Raw genomic sequence first — 18,681 nt, forward strand, 5'->3', positions numbered from 1 at the left:
CGGAGGCCAGGTTTAATACGTAGCTTTCGCCCGTCTCGTGCACTGGGATGTGGCACTAGTTTATTATCTGCCGTTATCAAAAGCAAAATATACTCATATCTTGCATATAACATCAAAATGAAAAGTTAATACACTGACTACGTGCTGGCATCCCCCAAACGGAGTGTTACATTTTGAACATAGCGATATCCGCGAAAACTCCGCATTGCTATTTCTTACCATGACTCACTGAATATTACCACTAGCAGCTAATATCCATAAAAACATTCTATTTGTATTCGATTCGCTTCTCTAACTGTTAGATGCCTATTCGATTGGGCTGTTAGCTTAGCTATTCGTGTACAACTCCGCAGCAACTATACAGTACCTGTACTGGTTTCTGTGTGGCAATAGTACTGTTTGCACACCCCTCCCCCCCCCCCCCCCCTGTAGGGAGGGCCCCCTTAAAGAGCAAAGGATTGTCCTTGGACGGCTATCTTAGAGAGAACGCTGGTAACAACCTTGTGCTGGTCCCGATCGGAAGTACTGGAGAGTAGGCGCTACCAGTAATCTAGGGCTTCCTGTGGTGCGGGAGGATGTGGGAATGAGGGGAAGGTGAGCAGTAGATGTAGAATGTCGCCAGGTTTGCCGCAGAGCTTGGAGGTGGAGGTAGATTGACCAGGAAAGCGGCCGTGGTATGGGGTTGTGATGGCAGCGACTGTGGCTCAGCTCGAACCAGTGGGCAGGCCTGTGAACTATCGTTTTAATACTTTGTTCAGTCGCGACAAACACATCGCTGTAGTGCAGCCTGTTTCAAGGTTTCAAGGTTTTTTTTTTCTTTTAATGAGAACTTGATTGCGACAACATGAGATATATACAAACATTGTTTGGAGCAATAGCTACAAAGGCTAGTGTGCGGTCCAATACAAACATTATTTGTAGTTCAGCCGCAGAGCGCGGAAGTTTGAACAGTTATTCATGATGTACACTATACGGCAATGCTTATAAACTGTACAGAATAAAAATCAAGAATAATTAAGATAAGAGATTAAAAGAAGAATACAAGTAATACAAAATACAAAAACAAATTAAGAATGTACATAATACAAAGAAAACAAACGCCAAAACCAAACCAAAAACATTGAAGTGCCAAGAATTCACCAAACGGGAGTTTCAGGCAAAATTCGGTTTGGTTTGGTTTATTGGGGTTTACCGTCCCAAAGCGACTCAGGCTATCGGGGCGCCGCAGTGAAGGGCTCCGGAAATTTCGACCACCTGGGGTCTTTAACGTGCACTGACATCGCATAGTACACAGGCCTCTACATTTCGCCTCCATTGAAATTCACCGCTGCTGCTGGGATAACGGCCGCGTCTTCCGGGCCAGCAGTCCGGTGCCGTTACCACTGCGTTTGATTAGACTCGCAAGCTAGTGGGAAGCAAGAAGCAGGTGAGGATTGCAGGCATCATGGCCACTGCGCAAGTGAGTATATGCACCGTGACGTAGGTAAAAACGGTCTACTAACCTCAGTTTGCTGCTCTTTGTATGAAATAAGAGGCCCGCTCTAGATGTACATATTCAAATCTCTCTCACTCCTTCCCCCTGACTCTCTCTCAGAGCTAGACTTGACATCATCGAGAGTGAGATAGCGCCGGATCTCTCTCAGGCAGTACTCGCTGAGACTGTCCAGCTGGGCTCGTCCGTCTTCGCGCGGGTTGCACTCGATCCGCTCCCCCGCGACGCCGACGAGTCGCATGAAGACGTGCATGTCGTCACCCAGGCTCCGGATTCCGTCTCGGACCATGTCGGCTGCCTCGGTGTCGGTGACACAGAGCACCTCGGCCAGCTCGGCCATGAGCGCAGGGTGCTTATGGACGGTCTGTAAGGCACTAGGAGTGCGCAACCTGTTAAAACGAGAATAAAGGAAAAGATTCTTTTCAACAATCTTTTTCCCTCTTTGGCTGAACCGATGATAGAAATACAAGGAAAACCTGTAGAACCTATTCGCACTGAGTTATATTTGCCCTATTAACCGTTTCCTAATAGCTGTAAACACCATCTCCTTTTGTAATTACTTCACTTGATACATGTGCCTCGGCCGTCGGCGTGGCTTCGTGGCCATTACGCTCGGCTGGCTATCCCGGCCGCAGTGGTAGCATTTCGATGGAGGCGAAATTCTACAGGTCCGTGTACTGTGCGAAGTCAGTGCACATGAAAAAAACCCCACGTGTTAGAAATTTCCGAAAACCCTCACTATGGTGTCCCTTATAGCCCGAGTCGCTTTGGGACGTTAAACCTCCATAAAACTTGAAACCTAAACCTAAACTTGTGCCTCTCCTCCCTCGATTGCTGTGCAGCAAATATTCAGGCTCCACCACCACTCGGTCGGTGGCGAAGGAGGCACACCGGGGAAAGGAAATAGATACAGCATTTATGCTTCTTGATCTGATTAATTCGCGACAGGCAATGTTATGGCGCCCAAATTTGTAAATTTTTAGAGTGGACACCACCTGAACACAACGGGTTCCGTTCGCTGCACGCGTTCCTACGAGAAATGGTATTTGCGAATGGCCGGCGGTCATGGCAACGATACTGGGGATGACGGTTCTGGGACTTCAAACGTGCGTGTACTTTGTAAGGTTTCTTGTTTTTTTTCTGCACGCCTGGCCAAGAGAATGGCGAGTTGGGCCAGTCGGGTGTAGTTCATCTAGGAAACAAAATTCAGCGCACACAAACGAAGGACACACGAGGAGTAGACACCACAAGCACTGCTACCCGCCGCGGCGGCTCAGTGGTTAAGGCGCTTGTACGCCGAGTCCGTGTACCCGGGTTGCCGCGTTTCGATGGGGGGCGAAACGCAGAAGGCGCCCATGTACTGTGCGATGTCAGTGCACGTTAAAGATCCGGAAGTGTTCGAAATTATTCCGCAGACCTCCACTACGGCACCTCTTTCTCTCTTTCTTCTTTCACTCCCACCTTCCTCCGTTCCCTTACAGTGCGGTTGAGGTGTCCACCGAGATACGTGAGACAGATACTGCGCCATTTCCTTTCCTCAAGAACCAATTTACCAATTTTACCACATGCACTATCTACCATACCCGCTTTTACTGTTAAAGGATGGACACACACACTAATCGGCGCATGTGCGAAAGTGACGCATGAACAAAACATGTCAAAAAGGAAACAAAAACGAAAAACAATAAACACACCATAGCCATACTCACGACCGTATCTTAGAAAGTGAGACATCAAGAATCAGGTAAAAAAGGCTATATCTTTGTCTCACAACAGGACCGACAGTATGCGAACAAATATAACTTTTTTCTTTTCAATAAAATACGCTTCCAGCATTTCTCGCGTGCGCTGATCCCGATGCCGCTAGAGAGCCTTAGTCTTTCAGAATAGTGCTTTACACAACTTCTGATTTTCGCTTTTAAAGTCTGCGCAAAGTTCAGAAATGTGTGTTCCATAACCTCAACGCTGAGGCATCGCCGCGTTTTAAAGACGTACATTTTATTTCGTGAAAAAAGATAGAAATTTCGTGAGGTCTCACTTTAGGAGGTGTCGGTGCCATGTCCGAAATAGTTTGCCCGCTACTTATAAATGAGCGAGCTTGCAACAGTAACACTGTAAATGAGCAATCTCGCACGTACCTGTCGCAGTGGCCACCTGACAGGAACTGAGAAGCACGTGACACCAATCCGACATTTCGACGCACCGTGTCCAAGATGCGGTACGCGTAGGCGCCTCCCTCCCAAGCCACGTGGTCAAGTGCGACGTGCGTAAGGCTGTAGTTGTCTTCGATGCCGTGAGCAAGGTGAGGAACGAAGTATCTGCTGTTATCTCTGAGCCAAAACGATCCTCTGCGGATGTTCTTGCTGCGCTTGACGGCGTCCGCAAGGCGCGTTGCCCCCTCTTCATTCAACCAATCTGTCCACACGTCAAGATGTACTATCGTGGTGTTTTGTGCCAGTGCCTCTATTATTGGCAACCAGTGTTCGTGAGGCTCTGGATGCGAGAGATCCGATTTCGCTCACGCAAGGGTAAGTTGTCTAAGCGTCCCTGTTTCCCGAATGAAGCGAGCTAATAGGGAACAACCTCTTGAGCTAAGCGAAGGAAAGTCACAGAGCAGATCCAAGGAAGAAATGTAGTTAACTGAAGGAGAAAAGTTTGAGCAAGTCTCAAGTGACGCTAAGTGTCCATCGTAACGACCAAGTCGACGAGCTTTTGAAATCGCATTCTCCTCTAAGACAGAAACAAAACGAGTGATATGCAGGTCGGTTAGCTGAAATGACACAGTTTTTTCGGCTGTGCAATTCTGACGGAGGTCATTACCGACTTCGAGGAACTCATATCGGTCATTCTCCTCAACATCAATTATTACTTTCAGTGCATTTCTCCTGCCGCCCAATGACCTTAGAAACAGCTTCCAATGGTCAGTGTCCCACATGGCAAAAGGCAGTTTAAGTTCTTCCAGTGTTTCATTTTCACCGAAAGCCGGGGCCGAGCTGTTCAGGCATCCCCTTTTAGACTCGAGTTCATAAGCTACACTTAATGTCAATTTTCGCAGCACTTTGTTTCTTTCAGCAACATTTTTTAAGAGGTCTGCGCTGTCTTGGCCGGGGTTAATGTCTTCCAGCTCAACCATCAAAAGTGACCGGTTGCGCACAAGTGCGTCCAGTACCACACTAGAGTAATATTCAGGATGATTCCTGATTCCTTTCACGGTCAAAGCAGTGAGCTTACATTCGTTTCTGAGAAAGTCTGCAAACTCGTCGCGGCATGATCGAGAAGCCTCACTGATGACACTCCAGTTGACTGACAGTTCCTTCAAGGAGCAGTTTGCTTGCAGCGCTTTCAAAAACGAGTCTGCATGCTCAGCACACATGCGTAATTCAGGCATCTTGAGGCAAGACAGCGAAGTGCTAGACCGCAGAAGACTGGTCAGTGAATTGAACTGTGGAATTTCGGAACTGTGTAACCTGCCCAGGACCACCAGTTCTTCCAAATTTCTGAGTTTTGATATGGTCATGCAGATCAGCTCATTCATCAGTTTCCATATGAGGACGGTCACAATCTTGATGGAGGTACTTCGCAGCAGTGTCTCGGAGAGGTCTGCGTCGTCTGTCTTATTCTCTAGAGAATTGTAGTAAAAGGCACCGATGCAGTGGTGTGTCGCGATGAGCCAAAGGAGAAGGGCTACTTGGATACTGTGAGGCCACAGTTTAGCTTTAAACGTTGTAATGGATAGCTGTCCTGAAGATCCCTGCATCTCACGCAGCTGCAAGCCTAAGTCGAAGAGCAATTCATTACAGACGTCAATCTGGTCCACGATGTGGCACGTTTGGTGACGGGTAGCTGTGCACGGTAGACGGTGGTTCAGCGCTCTCCCAGTGAAGGTTCCGACCAGCGGGATGCCGAACTGCTTTGCAAGTTCCTCTGGATCGAGTGGCGGTTCTTCATTTTCTGAAGTTGAACGCTTCGCCATTGCACCTGCGGGGGACATTAGTGTACATGACATCACAGTGGAAGTAAAGAGCATCGATACTTGCCCCCTATAATGTTTCCCCTGCAACGTAGTTAACTATTGCCTCAGAAGAATATTCTTCCAGTCATTGCCATGTGCTACTCACTTAGATGAGACTTCTCACCCATGTGGAGGTCCGAAAAGTTTGACTGAATCAAGGCATATTCCCTTTAACAAATATACGCCCCCCGATTTATTGATTGTAAGAAAGCATTCTCAAAACAAACGAAATATGGTGACCAACGCTCGGTGTTCTCAACCAGCCCTCTCTTAACCAACTGTACGGTCAGCAGTGGCGAGATGATCTGTGACAACCATCTGCCGTTTAGCGCTGTTCTTCACTAGCAGTAACTTAATTACTTGCAGCGGAACACTTTGAGGCGTTTAACGAGAGACATAGATAAGCAGCTTCAGTAAATTACTGCTGAGTGGTCGGGAAGCCATCAGAAGCGCTGCGCGTCTATCATTATTTACCGAAGTCGTCACTTGTGTGGTTTTAAATAGGGGAAATAAATCCGTTCTCCCCGTTTAACCACGGCTGACCCAGTTCAAAACCGCGCGGACCCCACCCCGTTGTCGCGAGCACTACCGAGCGCACGCCGACCACGGCGGGCTTTGCTCTACGGGAACAAAGGAACGACACACTGGCTGACACAAACAAGGCATTTATTGCTATAACAACAATAACGCCAGCCAGCAACAAAATACTCTGAGGAATCGAGGATGTCCGACTCACCAGCACGGTTACGAGCGAATGTTCGCCCACGGTAGGGCAGAGGGAATATCTCCGAGGCCGGACGGGACGAGCTGAGGGGAACATATTTCCACACGAGGTCGCCGCCGGCGAAGAGCGAAGCTGCGAGCGGAACGTCCGCTCGCTTCCCGCTCCCAGGGAGAAGAGAACCAGTCTTGTTTCCCCGCGCGCGAGCGGCAAAACACGCCATCCGTGGCGCTGGTGTCGCTGCGACGCGAGCGCCCTCCCCTGTTAGCTAAAGTAACCCAACTAAAGAGATTGCGTTGCGGGGAAGCTAACCACAAGGAACCAGTGAGTTGAGGGAAAGCGAACGCAGGGGACGAAGGCGTCCGCACACACCATAAGAGACAATCTTGAGTGGTCTCCACTTCAGAGCTCGTTCATATTACCATAGTCCTACAGTGCTCGAAGCAAATATGATATTATTACGACATTACATTGAAGAACTAGGATATTACGTAACGCGATGCACCCCGAAGGCTCATCTGTATGACTGCCAGAGAGTAACTATGTGAAAAGAAAAAGGTTACCAACACTGTCGCCTCGTTTCAAGCAATCAGAAGATGTGCTCAGAGCTATTCAAAACTCGAAAACGAGAAAGGAATGCCGTTTGTAAGATGCAACAAAATCTCACCGTTCAGCTTTTAATGGCGGCGGTCTGCTGACCTCCGCGAACTAGCCACTGTAAATAGCAGGGTTTCGAAGAGCTGCAAATGATGTGATAAAAGGCTATGCTCCAGTCAGCGAATTTCTGTGCCTGCTACGAAGACGCTATCCTAGAAAATTTCAGCCGAGGCGAGCGCCTACCGAATGCTCTGCCGCATGCGTTTGTGTTTCCCATCTCTTTTAACCCATTATATTACCAATGCAATGATTTCAAGGGCGAAAAATAAAAACTGTTTCCACACAGCTTTTCACGGCTTTCGAAAAGGAACGCAGAACATGCTGGAGTTGAAGAAACTATTTCTGAACGCCCCTTACCGCTGCCAGGTGCTGGTAAGCAGTGTGAAAAGTGCACTGAGCAGCGACGTTACATGTTCTCACGTCAACGACGCAGTTATACGGCACCTCGCCTTTATCAACCAGGACATAGATAGGCTGGCATAAACTGTTCAGAGGCCGTATTCAATAAGTATCCATTTTCCATTGTACTATGTCAGTGCTAGCAGTGATATCTAAAATTTCTAATGGATTTAATCTTGACAAATTGCTGCCCTTTTTTGAGGAACATAAACTTGTAATAGATAGTCAGTATGAATTTCGGAAACGCAAGTCGACAAAATGGGCATCAGTTAACAATAACAAGTGGCTAATTGAAAATTTGGAAAATAAAAAAATACACACTGCGTTTGTTCTTGGGTATCCCAAAAGCTTTCGATTCTTCAGCTCATGACCTCTTACAAGAGAAATTATCAAGGTATCCGTGGCGTCGCCCTTTATCTCCTCACTAGCTATTCACATGGCCGGTATCAATCAGTAAAAGCCAAAATACAGCATCAACGCCAATGAATGTATTGCAAGGTGTACCTCAATGATCAATATTAGGGACATTACCTCTGGTCTACATAAATGATAGTGTTGCTGTTTCTAATTCCCCTGATCTCACTACGTATGCCGATGACACAGATGCCTTATCATTTGCACAGTTAACTACACCGGAGACAAGTGTTAAGAACTACATGCATTCGCTTTCCAAATGGTTAAGGAAAAACAGACTGCAATCAAACGCTATGAAAACGACATATGTTATGTTCCGTCCAATTAATAAACTACTCAGTAATAACTTAGCTATAAAGCTTGAAGAGCAGTGCCTACTCAAAACGACAGAGAAAAAATTCCTTGGAATATGGTTCCAAGAGGACCTAGGCTGCACCGAGGATGTTAATTTTCCCAGTGCTGAGTTGGCGCGAACTTTAGGTGCCCTAAACAAGATAAAATGCTTAGTTTCACATTGATTAAAGAAGCAAATATACCAATTAATGTTCTATCCTAGGTTGTGCTACGGTATATTGGTTTATATTGATGCAGGGTGCATCTACATTTGGGATTTCTAAGGAGCTTTTAATACAAAAATCCTTAGATGCTTTGAAAATTACGATGGCAATTTACAACATATGCCACCCACGCCATTGTTTTTAAAATAATATTTCTTAAAAGCAGACCAGCTGTATTACTTTAAGTTGGTTCATATGATATATGTTAAGAAATTTTACTTCCATGACTCAGGCCATAAACTTCCAGTGTATTCAATATAAACCTTGTATTGAACAAAACAGAAGGAAAAATCAATTTCCTGACATCCCCGAATGCCAGTAAACGCCACATTAAAAGTGTTATATCCGCAACCGGTATTCATTATGAGAATTGAGCACTTTCATTATGCTACTTTGTCTTATGCTACTTCGATGTATGATTGACTGTGTACTTGCCCAAACACACTGCGTTTAAAATGTATTATGCACATGTGCATTTTTCTTTTTCTGTTTTTCTCACATGTAAGACGCCGCGTTTGTTCGGATGCTATGGTAAATAATTCTAACACTGTCCTTATCTGTACATGCTACAACTTCTTTAATAATTCTCCTGTTTTGTGCTTAAACGTCTTTTGCGTTAAAAAATTATATGCGTTTCGAGTCGTACTTCCGTTTCCTGTTCAATTTCGATCAACCAATGCATACACTTCCACCTGTATTTCGCGTTTTCCCTTTTTGTACGCGCACTGCGCGCTGCTGCAGAGAGACAGAGGCCTCGTCAGGCTTGTAGCCTTTAGCCTCGGCCCCTACAGCGGGTCTTCCACGACTGTTCAAAATAAATAAATAAATAAATTTCGGGTCCATCTCGCCCTCTGCAGTGGCCATTCTTGCTCGGTGGCGTAGACACAGCTTTCAAGCGAACGCGGGAAGCGACGGTACCGTACCACTTGCTGCATATCATAGCCAATCGTGATTATTGAACCGCTCTGTGCGGAGAGTGGCGATGGGCTACCGCCGAGATGAGGACCAGCTGTATTGTGGCATCTGTGATTGGCCGCTCACTGCTTTCATCGAATGATGCCGTCACGCGAAATGAGATGCAAAATCGCTAATGGATTCTTATAGAATAAGGCCGCAATTTAAGTGCATGTTGACGAAAGGCAAGATTAAAGCCATAGGCTTACTTCATAACTCGCACCACTTCCAAGGAGTTTCAAAGTACAACGACTGCTTCGTCAATAGAACAGATCTAACATGTGGCGGCACAGCGTCAGACAGTCAACTGTCGGAGACGAGAGATGATATAATGCCACGTTCTGGTAATTTATCTTCTCGATCACAGAAACGACGGCACGGCTGCGCATTCAATAAAAAATCATATTTGGGGAATATTAGGGCAGCAGCGAGGATGCCCGCGTTCTCTGCGACCACTTGGGCAATTTGCTGCTCGGGAAGTCACCTCATTTTAAGTATCTATCGCACATCTCAAGATCAGCAGCATTCGCCATGCATGAAGTAAATATTTTTGGAAGCAATCATCAGAGACCTCGGTTTTTAGGTCTTGTCCTCATGTCTTGAGCGCTTAACGTTGCCTTGCACTGAGTTTTGATGTGTTTTCGAAAACTCGACATTACAGATGACATTGCTATTATATGCCTAAAGCCCAGTAACCAATGAGTAATTTCCTCTCTTATTCCAACGTTACTCCACCTTGGGGATTCCCCTAAACATCTGACCAACATTACGCCCTCGCCCTACAATATCCTAGTCATCCCGGTTAGATCAACTGGTAGAGCGACTACTCCGGCAAAGCGGAGGTCCCGGGTTCGATCACCGGATTTCATCGGAAAAATGCGGTTCCAGAATGAGCCTGGCGATTTTCGCAAAATATAAGCGTAAACTCCTTACACTCAGTGCGCTTTCTGAAACGTTTCTTTCTGCCTTTTGTCGAGATTTAACTATTTTACTCCTCGAGCCGCATCAACCACTGCTCATTCGTGATTAGCAAGCTAGTATCAAGCGCGGTGTACACAGCCGTCTCAACGCTCTCATTAGCAACGGTCGAGCATAGAGACCCCACCACTCGAACCATATTCAACGGTGCGTAGCCTAAGAGCTCCGGCGGGAAATGCTTGGCATCAAGTGAAGCACAGAAAAATTGTCGACTCGAGAAATAGTGCTTGCCACGTAAAGAGTCGAATGAGCGGCTTAGAGAGAGCGAATATCAGCAGCTGGCCTGTAACAGTGCACCAGGAAGTCCCAGCCCGCGATAACATCACACCCATGACGGCGCTTTAGGAGGCGTCGCTTTAGCACGCGACAACGTAAACCGACAAGAACGCACATGATTCACGCGGCAAGGCTCGGCGGGGGAGGAAAGGAACAGCGAAGGACAAGATGGGTGGAGGAGAGGCGAGCCAACTTCCCGCCGCGACGACGCTTCACAAATATAGGCCGTCTACAGCACGCAGTTCTTCCGTTTGAGACCGGATCACGCCACAGGCGCGCTCAGACAACGGCGACATTTTACGGGCATCGTAAGTTGCCGGAATACACGCCTCGACGCAGCAGTGGAAATATCGCGGGTGGCTACCCAATGTGTTCTTTGAACGGAAATGTGGAAAGGAAGACGAAATACGTGCTGTGTTGTGGATTGCAATAAATGTGACAGATAGCTAGACGTGCGTGATGCTGTCGTTTGCGAGCTTCACGGAACCGAACTGCACAAGGCCGTGCGTTCGTTCGCCACGCACCCTTTTCGAACGGCCGAACGCAACAAACAAGTTCGCCAGCGCTAGATAGCCAACGTAGAAACCAAGGTTTCGTTCTTGGAAAATATGCGAGGGTAGGTGGAAAACATAGCCGCATGGACAAGCTGTTCCGCCAGCGAAACCGTCACATTGTGCTTTCACTTTCTGTGCAGTTGCGTGTGCGTGTGTAGCGAGACCCCACTGCTCGTAAGTTAAGGTGTGCGGCCATTAGCAACACCAGCGCCCGAAGCCGGATTAGGAAAGGAAAAGACGGACGACTTACGCCCCTACATACCGCTTCTGTAGATTGTGCAGTGCACAGCCGTTCGAGACGACAACGCTTACCGTCAGTCCGTGTATTAAATCACTTCTTGTGTCTACTGTTTACTTCACTCTAAGTAGCGCAGTTTTCGAGGACCACATTCGGAATAAAGGATTTTCGTTACGGCTGCTATGCTGGGTAGTTGTCTCCTTCGCGGTCCATGCGAGAGAGTCACTAAAATTCACTCCGCAGACCAGAGCTCAGAGTGAAGCTGATTACTTACCACCAAAGAGACGTTGAGAATTTTCATGCCTGCAAATCCAGCGTGGAGCGTACCACAATTTTTTATGTTGGTTGGTTTATGGGGTTTAACGTCCCAAAGCGACTAAGGCTATGAGAGACGCCGTAGTGGAGGGCTCCGGAAATTTCGACCATCTGGGGTTCTTTGATGTGCACTGACATCGCACAGTACACGGGCCTCAAATTTCTCCTCCAAAGAAATTCAACCGCCGCGGCCAGGATCGAACCCGCTGCTTTCGGGACAGCAGCCGAGCACCATAGCCACTGAGCCACCGCGGCGGCGCAATTTTTATATGTGAGGCTCACATAATTGTGAACGTCGTGTAGTATGAACGCGTAGCCATGCGCGCGTTATAACAATTGTATCCCGCAATCTTTCGAAACGATTGCACGCCAGCTCGTGAAGGCTGCTCGATGCGTGGTACTGCTACCATAATAGCTAACATTTGTTTGTCTATTTTCGTCGTCTTTCTGTGTTTAGCAAGCCAGTAGAAAATATTTTAGGTTTCCCAAGCACAAAAAAAAATGTGAACGATATACGTGTGAGCGTTTTAGAGCAGCGTCTGCATGCATATACATAATACGACCAGGACCTGCGCTGCCGCAGGAGCACTAAACCTTGCCGCTTCAGACAATAACAATAAAAAAACACATTCAGCAAAAGCTTTCAGCGGCCGACCAGACAAGCATACAGGCGATCCATGTGTTGGCTAGGAGAGCTGAGCGGCTCTCCGCAACATGAGGCCCGATCACGTTTTCACGTCTCAAGCAATTAAGTTAGGGTTTTCACGTGTCCTTCGAAGCTTGGTGAAACATAGTGTCGTGTTTCCAACTCCTTTACAACCGCATCAGCCGAAACACTGCCTGTCGTAACCGAGCCATCAGGCGCAGCAAATGTCGCCACGAGGCGCGCGCCGAGCAGTCAGGAGGCGTGTAATGGTGGCGTGATCACGTGATCAAAGATGGCAGCCCCCATGTTACGGCGCTGTAAAGCGTCTATATAGTACATAGTGGTCGCTTCAGATAGGGGGTGGTGTTCCGCCTAAGACTGTACCAAATTTTAAAAAAAAAATGCATTTTTGAGTTAGAAGAGCCTTTTTTTCGGCAACAGCAATTTCAGAGGTGGAGTACATCAGAATGCAGATCAGAACTGATAACCAGCACGCTGGTTAACTAATATTCAATAGTTAGCATTTAAACTGATACAGTTGGATTTCTTATTCACTGATATGCGTATAGCCAAACGTAAGAAATACCAATATCAGTTTTTAGAATTCCGAAAGCGCAGTTTTCGCGGGCGCTGTGGGGCAATAAATTCTGGCTACATTGCGTCAAAATACATGCGCTTTCGAGAAGCTCGCAGGAAAAGCAAGACTCTCGATTGTACGTAACACGTCGAAATAGGCAAAATTTGTTTGGCCAAAGCGCCTAGCATAACCGTGTTTTCTAAATTCTAAACATTGATATGCATATTACTTATAGTGGGCTATACGCCTCTCAATAATCAAGGAGCCTAAAAGTAATCATTAAAAAGTTAACTACTCAATATTCGTTAACCACGCAGCCATTAGCACGTCTTTTATGTATCGTGATGTTCTACATCGCTGACATGTAGTACATGTACCGACATGTAGTACATGTACTACATCGCTGACATGTACTACATCGCTGACACGTAGTGACAGTCAAAAGGCCCAGTCTTGAAACTCGTGTAAACTCTTACATGAAACGCCCTGTATAAGGTTTCCTTCGCACATGTTGGCGTCAATTCTTTTTGCCATCGCGATGCGGAAGGTCGTCAATATTCCTGGCGTGACCGCTCCTCACGGAGTAGCCGCGCAGTGAGCACGCTGGTGCAATCGAGTTCGTGTCAGTACGGCCGATTACAGCGATCACTACGGCGATTACGCACCCCCTATTGTTCGCTGCATTTCGGGCTCAATGCTGTGGAGAACTTTGCATTGCGGCCAGCTGTACAACTTGGTCCTATAGCAGCGCTAAAGCTCTAACAGCTTCTCAACTCTAGAAAACCGTAACTGCCTGTACAGTGTCGGAGGATATTGAGAAAAACGTCAGCATATACCATGAATAACGCCTTGCAGTTCAAAAGCGCTCGCTAACATGAACAGAGTAGCTGACGTGCGCGCATCGTGTGCTGGAGCGGCAGCGTTTGGTAAAACGTACGAGTTGTAGCAACAGGTGCAAGAATTGGTAGCGCACAGGATCCGACATTCTCATATCAGAGGACATACTTCTCAAACAGTGCGATACAACCAACGGCAAACGTTATCGCGTCTGGGCCCACTTTTACGGTCAGTGACACAGTCGCCACAAATCGTACTGCTTATTGTACAGTGAGTAGTGCCACATTTCACTTGATTCGCGAACCATTTCTTTCGCCAATGACAGTACTAGCCGCGAAACACAAAACTCAGTTGTAGAGACACCGGCCCATTCAGGACAAAAACAAAGAGGCGCCCGAACAATGCCATCCGCGGCAAAGGAATCTGCGCACGTGTTTTCTGTTTCGTAGTGCGTGCACTTTTATGCGCCGCCTCAAAGAGAGGGCGCAATTCGGAAGGAGTTGTAACACACCCAGAGGCTAAGTCAGAATCGAACGGAAGTCATGCGAGACTTACATTATGTTGCACAGTCCATCCAACAGATGAATACCGCGCCGCACCTAACACACGCCCGCTAAAACATCTGGTATTGACCCAAGCGTACAAGCGATTGCAACCGCCACATCCACGCATCTACTACGATGGGTACCCTCTCCCACTTGGAAAAAATCTTCCGCTGATACGGTACTCCTGCTGCCATCTACGGGCGGATAATGGCAATCAGTAAAAAAACCCCTCGCTCAAGTAAAGCGCGGGTTATTCATACCAAACAATTCTGGACAAATCATTTTTGAGTGGGAAACCTTTAATGAACGCAATATTTTCGTATAATAATAGATTTCAATGTAACAATCAATATATCCATCGATCATCCGACGGCAGTGTAGTGTTTGTTTTTTGTTCTATTGACGTTCTTTCTATCCTCAAAAGCGTACCGTACTGGTTATCTATGGCAGTCTTAATTACTGGATGCGATCGATGGAAACACTTTAAAAGAGAGATTTTGCCACACATTCGAAAACTGAAGCATTACCTTCAATACTGCTGTAAAGGTATCCCACAATTTGCCAATTTTCATAATTTTTGCCCGAAATTGTTCGACGTGTCAGAAGCTCAAGAATAAAACGCGTAGGCTTTTGAAGTGTGGTTGCAAAAAGTCACAGAGAAAATATGGCTCCTGATGGAACGTATTAACAGTAACGCAGAGGAAAAATTTTGACAAATGTTGATATAGTCAACCGATAGCCGAAACGAAGATGATGCATCGGATTGAGCCTACGGTTATAAGTGCGGCTTTTATCGATTCATTCTAACCTGAAGTACCTAGCACTGCAATTGAAACATTAAAAAATGATTTCAGAAATAAATGGATCGTGTATTGTTGCTATTATAAATTTTCCACCCGGTCAAAATTTTCAAATGACGAAACAAGATTAAACTAAACTTTGTGGCTTCTACCTTCGGCCAAACAAATCTGCCGCAGCTGAGATCGGTTAAATCGAGCTAAGAAATAAATCACTGAATGTTCGGCACGGAAGTTCCTTATGGCCAAGCTCAATGTACGCGAATGCTCGCGCGAAGTCCCAAGCGCCTGCGGCAAGCGATGAGCGACGCCGTCGCTGGAAGCGTTTTGCCACTCTTCCTTGCCTCTTCGCTTCGCTCTGCACCCACCGAAAATTCCGCCCATGGTCCGCAACACCCCCCCCCCCCCCTCCCCCGATGAGCCAATGAAACTCCCGCTGCCTCTTCCGGTTTCTAACATTGCTCCTCCCTCATGAGCCGTCTTCGCTTCAGCAGACGGCTCAGGTCAACGCTTGGTCAACGCTTGGTCAACCAAGCCATTGACCAAGCTCCCTCATGAGCCGTCTTGGTCAACGAATGGCTTGGTCAACGCTTCTCGAGGCCTCGAGACAAGGTAAGGCCACTTTTTAGATTCCCTTAACGTGGAATGTTGTTCGGAATATCGATTATCAAAAATGTGCATTTGAAAGCTTGCTGAGCTGGCTTTCAAGAAATTATTAATTATATAATGATGTCGCTGCCCGTGGCATCTCCACCGAAATCAAGTTAACGCCTTGTTCATCATAAAATACACCGACTGCACCTGCATCTGAGACGCTTGCGAGAGAGGTGATTTTCTAACTATGCACTGCGGGAAAGCCAACTCAGTGAGCTATCAAAGGCGTATTTCTGACGTTTCGATGTTTCCAAACACAATGCCAATTAAGAATATATAAAAGCACGGCTCACCTTCGATGTTGACTGCCGTCAATTTCGCGGCACAACCGTGCTCCCTAAAATAAAAAAAAGTTTGTTAGTTAATTTCAGCTAATCGATCGTCTACTTATTGAACACAATCCATCTCCTCACTCTACGCTTTGCCATAGAGTACCTGTACGGTCTCTTCAGAAAACAGACGGCGCAAGCTCTGTTTGAAACGTTCTTTCCACTACCGATGTGTTGGCAACATCACCTTGCCTGGCCTGACAACAGTGCGTTGAAGCGGGTGCAACGAACGCGTGCTCAGTCGACCGCGAAGTTTCTTTGTTAGCTTATCTCCCAAAAGGCCTTACCTGTCGTGCTAGCGGGTCGTTTGTGTCATTGTCAGCGAACTGCCGCCTGTGTCAGCAGCCGGAGACTATTAATCATTGCTTTGTGTTTTGACGTGATGCCGTGTTTTCATGGGATATACATATAAATAATAAATATATTGTTTTGAGAAAAAGAAGTCGCCCAGTATCTGTCTCACATATCTCGTGGACACCAGAACCGCGCATAATGGAAGGGATGGAGGTGGCAATGGATGAACACAGAGAGAAATAGGTCAGACATATTTCAATAGACTGTAAAACGACGTCTAGATCATGCCTTATACAAGAGTTTTCACGTACAATTAGAGGTTCTAATGTTTCGTGCGATCTTATCGGGATCACGTGACTGTTTACCTGTGGAAGAGCCATATGATACACTCTAAAAAAAAACGTAGTTGAGGTTATTACATTTTGGGGTAGCAACAACCGTCACATATATGACTACCTAGGTAGTAACTGTACGTAGTAACTGCAAGGTAGTAACATTTACTACCTCTGGAGAGAAAACACCTTAACAAAAAAATCTAATGACTTTCTTTAGAAAGTCTAATGAATCTTGACATTAAGATGTTATGCTTATAAGATAATAATAATGCAAAATAAGAGCCAAAATAAAAAAGTGGAGCAAAAACTAAAAAATGCCTGCTTTCACGAGGATTCGAACCACAGACATTAGACTCCCTAACTTACCACGCCCACCACTACGCCACGCCACCAATTTTTTTGTTTTTGTTTCTTATTTATTGCATGAAAGAACTTCCGTAAAAAGGGGGAAAAACTCCAATCAAACTGGTTCGCGACTCAAGTTACCGGGCTGCTTAATACGAGCCCGCCATAGCCCTAACTCAACACTGCATCCCCATCAAAACATCAAAATTCACGGAGGCACACACATGCATCTAGGCACGGCAGCAAGCTTGGAGGTTCTTCGCGTGCAGCATATACACTCCTCACCAAAGCACACTTTTTACGAAACACAGATTTGGACGATCTTGGTGGCTCGGCATGTCTGTCCATCATACGGCTTTTCCAAAGACTGAATAGTCCCATCAACAAAAACAGATCATAAGGCACAACAGAGTTTTTGCCAACAGGCAGAAATCTAATAGTGTATGATGTAATTTCAATGTCCTTCTTAAGAGTTCGTTGTAGTATGTCCCAAAAGAACATGGCATCACGGCACAAGATGAAGCAATGATCAATTGTCTCAGGCACGTTACACAGACGGCAATTCACATTCCAGGGTACAAACATCTCCTTGTCATTAAGAAATGTCTTGACAGGCAGCGTCGCTGTGTGTAGTTTGAAAAAGAACGTTTTAGCGGCTGCCTGAATGCCCATCCGCCTAACACGCTTTAGAACACTGATGTCCAAAGACCCCAGATAAGGCTGCCGATACAATGGTGTAGGGAACAAAGACTCAGTGAGAGCCTGGGTCATCTGTTTTCTCGAAAGGCTATAGAGGTAATCTAAAGAGAAGCGCACAGTGAGAAAATTGAAAGTGTCAGCAACCTCCTTAAGGAATCCCCATAAAGTCTCCTCACGAGCCTGCACAGTCGGTGCGAATAAGTAAGGCAAATGAAAACTAAGCCGCCTAATGAGCACAGCTACCAGAAACGGGTGGTTTGCCGATTTGAAAAAAAAAAAACGGGAAACAAGTTGATGCACAAACAGGTGAACAAGGCCCACTCTACCACCCTCTAAGGGAAGGAACAAGTTGTCACGCCTCATGGGCTCTCATTGAGAGCGCCACCAGATGTTAACTAGTCAACTTACGTGGCCTGATATGTGCAGCCACAGTTGTTTCTTGTTCTTTCCATTGCGTGTAAATGTAGCAGCAGCATCTACATGCTCGCACGGGACAACAACGTTGCTGAGAAGGACCTTTCAGCCCTTTTGGGAGTGTCAACGTATTCTGAGCCTTGACATACAGCTCATTGGCCGTATCAAACCACTCGGGAAACTACAAGTCTCAGAAGGACAGCTGTTCGTTTTACTGCCCGTTTTACTTTGCGCTCCTAATCCTTGGTACAGACCACAGCGTTGTGCAAAACTGCACTCGAATTTTCGGTGTAATGTCTCAATAGCTGTCGACAAGCATAATGTTTTTTTTTCAAGAAAACCTTCACTGGCCAGTAAACAACCTCTCTCTTTCAGACTGCCGACACTGTCATAAAAGCGTAAATTATAGCCCCCCGCCCCCCCCCCCCCCGCCCCCTTCCCTCTTAGTGCCTCCGGTGCTTGCTGCATTTATTTCCTGCATGCCTTTGTGCGTACCACAAAGGCAATGGCAAGAAAGAAATTCGTGTGAAATAACATCTGTGTCTGTTGTGGTATATTTCTGCATGGGGGTTAACGGTGAGAAAAGTCACTTGAGTGGCTGATGGCCAATGACATAAGGAAATCTTCTTCGTTAACGAAAAA

At 46.4% G+C, this 18,681-nt stretch overlaps 1 protein-coding gene and 1 pseudogene across 2 annotated transcripts in view; both read right to left on the minus strand.

Moving 5' to 3' along the window:
• Nucleotides 1-14,292, minus strand: part of LOC149346765 (uncharacterized) — a 52,323-nt gene extending 38,031 nt beyond the window's left edge. The window contains exon 1 of the mRNA XM_089586679.1: nt 14,183-14,292. The gene's annotated coding sequence lies outside the window, so the exon portion shown is untranslated. The remainder of the gene's footprint in view (nt 1-14,182) is intronic.
• On the minus strand, nt 443-14,307 carry LOC149346766 (uncharacterized; annotated as a pseudogene). The gene is made up of 3 exons (XR_016292471.1): nt 14,183-14,307; nt 3,631-5,470; nt 443-1,881 (listed from the first exon to the last, which is right to left on the minus strand). The product of XR_016292471.1 is annotated as an uncharacterized LOC149346766 (transcript).
• Between the last annotated feature and the right edge of the window lie 4,374 nt (nt 14,308-18,681).

This window comes from Amblyomma mixtum, chromosome 4 (genome assembly GCF_055824585.1).
Source record: "Amblyomma mixtum isolate Tamu chromosome 4, ASM5582458v1, whole genome shotgun sequence".
Lineage (NCBI taxonomy): Eukaryota > Metazoa > Arthropoda > Arachnida > Ixodida > Ixodidae > Amblyomma > Amblyomma mixtum.